At 48.2% G+C, this 4,094-nt stretch overlaps 1 pseudogene; it reads left to right on the top strand.

The window, feature by feature from the left end:
* The first annotated feature begins 241 nt into the window (after positions 1-241).
* Positions 242-4,094, top strand: part of LOC121497719 — a 7,051-nt pseudogene continuing 3,198 nt past the window's right edge.

Below are 4,094 nucleotides of genomic sequence, written 5' to 3'. Positions count from 1 at the left end.
CCCTCCCGAGCTTCTAACCTTAACCCCGCGCACCACCCGCCCGGCTGGGCTCCGGGCGTTCAGAGCCACCCGACATGGCCGAGGCCGCCTGTGCGTGGCCGCCGTGGGCATCTTCGCCCCGCTGGCCGCGCTCTTCCAAGCCGCCCTTGTCCCAGTCCAGGGCTGGAAGGGTTAAGGCTCTGCGCTGAGCCAGGGACCCCCAAGCGCAAGTGCGAGGCCGGCCACGGGAGCGCCCCGGCGCATGCGCACTCAGAGCCCTAGAGGGCGCAGCCTCGCCACCTGGGAAAGCCAGTCAGAGCCCGTCGGGCTCAGGGGACGGTTGGTCCTCAGGGGCCTCGCTGCGGACGCCTCTGGCCGAGGCGGTAGGGTCGTTGTCACCCTGTCCGCCTGGTCCGGACAAAGGTGGCGGCGGGCGGCGGCCGCGGTAGCGGTGGGCGGAGTCCGCCCTGTGTGGTGGGAGGCCGGTGAGTGAGGCGGGGGCGCGGGCGCGGGCGCGGGCGCGGGCTTGGGGGTGGGGGTGGGGGTGGGGCGGCCGAGGTGCCCTGCGGCCCCCGCGTCCCCCCGGGGTCCGGAAGAGGGCGGCCTTGGCGGGCGGCGGGCGGAGCCTGCTCTGTGTCGGGGGAGGTCGGTGGGTGACACGCGGGCGCAGGCCTGGGTTTGGGGTTGCTGTGTGGGTGGCCATGGTGCCAGTTGGCCCCTGTGACCCCCCGGGGTCCGGACCAGCGCGGGATCTTCTGCGGCGGGGGCAGGGGCGGCGGCGGGCGAAGCCCGCTCTGTGTCTTGGAGGCTGGTGAGTGACGCGGGGTCTCAGGCCTGGGGTGGTGTTTGGGGTGTGGGTGGGGGCGGCCTTGGTGCCCTGTGGCCCCCTGCGCTTTCACCAGGTGGCTCCCGACTCAAGGCTGGATCCCAGGATCCCAAGATCATGACCTGAGCGGAAGCCAGGTGCTTTACCAGCTGAGACACCCAAGTATCCTTCAGTTTCTTTAATAGTTGTGGGACTATTCTGATGTTTAAGTCCTGTGTCCGTTTTAGGAAATTGTGGTTTCCTAGGAATTACATCTTTTATCTAAACTTGAAATATGGGATCCCTGGGTGGCGCAGCGGTTTGGCGCCTGCCTTTGGCCCAGGGCGCGATCCTGGAGACCCGGGATCGAATCCCACGTCGGGCTCCCGGTGCATGGAGCCTGCTTCTCCCTCTGCCTGTGTCTCTGCCTCTCTCTCTCTTTCTCTGTGACTATCATAAATAAATTAAAAAAAAAAAAATTAAAAAAAAAAAAGATTTAAAAAAAATAAATAAATAAACTTGAAATATATCACTCCATTTTAATTGATAAAGATCGATCACAACGTTCTCTTATGATTGATCGTTTAATATTTTAGATTTCTTTTTTAAAGAGTTTATTTATTTATTCATGAAGGACATTTAGGCAGTGGGAGAAGCGTGGCCCCCGCAGGGATCCCAATGGCTGGACTCAATCCCAGGACCCCAGACTGAGGATTTGAGCCAAAGGCAGACCCTCAACCACTGAGCCACCCTGGTATCCCTAATTTCATTTTAGGTTCCTAAGGGACAACTTCATTGTTATGTATTTGCTTTTTTCCCCCTCTCTTTTTTCTGAGTCGATTCTTACCAGTGATTTCTCAATTTATTAACTCACTGTTGTTTTTCTGTTTTCTATTCATATCTTGTTTTCTTTATTTCCTTCCATATATTTAAGGTGGATTTAATTTATAGTTTCTCTAACTTCTGGAGATAATTCGTTTAGCTTAACTTGTCTGCGTTTCTGCTTCTCTTATATAAATATCTGATGGTATACATTTCCCTTAAAGCAAGGATGTTGTTGTGTCCCATACTATTTTGTACATCCTATATGTTTAGATATCTCACACGGTTTTTGTGGCATTTAACCTATTTCCCAATAACTCTGGTCCATTGTGTTTTGCAGGTATATTGCCTAGTTTCCAAACATTTGGGGAGTTTGCAAATTTTCAAGTACTGATTCTAGGCCTGTTGGCCTGCAGTCAGAGAAAGCTTGGTTTTAGTCTTTTGAAATGTGTTGAAACCTGATAAATGGCTCAGAATTGGTTCCATTGGATCCCTGGGTGGCGCAGTGGTTTGGCGCCTGCCTTTGGCCCAGGGCGCGATCCTGGAGACCCGGGATCGAATCCCACATCAGGCTCCCGGTGCATGGAGCCTGCTTCTCCCTCTGCCTGTGTCTCTATCTCTCTGTGACTGTCATAAATAAATAAAAAAAAAAAAAAAAAAGAATTGGTTCCATTTTTTATTTTTATTTTTTGAGAGATTTTATTTTATTTTATTGGTGTTCAATTTGCCAACATATAGAATAACACCCAGTGCTCATCCCGTCAAGTGCCCCCCTCAGTACCCATCACCCCCACCCACCCCCTGCCCACCTCCCCTTCCACCACCCTAGTTCGTTTCCCAGAGTAAGGAGTCTTTCATGTTCTGTGTCTCCCTTTCTGATATTTCCCACTTATTTTTTCTCCTTTCCCCTTTATTCCCTTTCACTATTTTTTATATTCCCCAAATGAATGAGACCATACAATGTTTGTCCTTCTCTGATTGCCTTATTTCACTCAGCATAATACCCTCCAGTTCCATACACGTCGAAGCGAATGGTGGGTATTTCTCTTTTCTAATGGCTGAGTAATAGTCCATTGTATACATATACCACATCTTCTTTATCCATTCATCTTTCGATGGACACCGAGGCTCCTTCCACAGTTTGGCTATTGTGAACATTGCTGCTATAGACATCGGGGTACAGGTGTCCCGGCGATTCATTGCGTCTGTATGTTTGGGGTAAATCCCCAGCTGTGCAATAGCTGGGTCGTAGGGCAGGTCTATTTTTAACTCTTTGAGGAACCTCCACACAGTTTTCCAGAGTGGTTTTAATATTTATTCATGGGAGACAGACACAGGCAGAGAAGAAGCAGGCTCCATGCAGGGAGGCTGATGTGGGACTCAATACCAGGACTCAAGGATCATCCGCTGGGCTGAACGCAGGCGCTAAACTGCCGACCACCCAGGGATACCCTCTTCCATTTTTCAAAATATTTTCTATGCATGTGACAGGAATGCCTTGGTGTGATCCTTGGTTCCTCTCTTCTCTATATTTTATTCAGGTAAAACTTATTAAATCATAGTGTGGAAACTACACTTAAAATTATTGTACTTGTTCTTTCGGTTACTTAGGCGTTAATGACTCACACTATGATGATGAATTTGATATTCACTGTGAGTCTGGTAGTATTTACTTTGAAAATTTTGAAGCTCTCTTTTTAGGTACATACAAATTAGAATGCTATCTCTCTGAAGAGGGACACTATATCCTACTTAACGGGTCTACCCAACAAGAGGACCTAAAAATCATGAATAGTTATGCCCCTAATGTGGGAGCTGCCAAGTATATCAATCAATTCATAACCAAAGTAAAGACCTACTTAGATAATAATACACTAATAGTTGGAGAATTCCACATGGCAATTTCTGCTACTGAACGATCTTCTAAACACTACATCTCCGAAGAGACAAGAGCTTGAAATGATCCACTGGTCCAGATGGATTTCACAGGCAGAGGGCGAAGCAGGCTCCATGCAGGGGGCCTGACGTGGGACTCAATCCCGGGTCTCCGGGATCCCACACTGGGCTGGACGTGGTGGTAAACCACTGAGCCACCAGGACTGCTCACACCTTTATTTTTGAAGCATGTGTTTGTTTAGTACAGACTTCCATGTTGGAAATAACTCAGCAATTTGAATAGACCATTTCACATTTCATTTTAAAGGTCTGTTACCAATCTTCCTGTTAACTTTACTAAAGATAATGTATTTTACTATCTCTGGCTGCTCTCAAAATTTTTTACTTTGATTTATTTTACTGTGATGTGCTTAGATATCTTTTGTTTTATCCTGCTTAGTGTGTGTAGGCCTCCTAACATCTTGAATTGTTGACTTTCACAAGTTTTAGAAAATTATCAGCCTGTATATCTTCCAAGAAACCATTTGTTCCATTATCTGTCCTTTTTCTTTTGAAAGTTCATGTACAAGTATGTTAGGTTTTCTCAGAGTAT

Source organism: Vulpes lagopus, chromosome 8 (genome assembly GCF_018345385.1).
Source record: "Vulpes lagopus strain Blue_001 chromosome 8, ASM1834538v1, whole genome shotgun sequence".
Taxonomy (NCBI): Eukaryota; Metazoa; Chordata; class Mammalia; order Carnivora; family Canidae; genus Vulpes; species Vulpes lagopus.
Note: the sequence above shows the minus strand (reverse complement) of the source record. Positions and strands in the feature narration are given on the sequence as shown.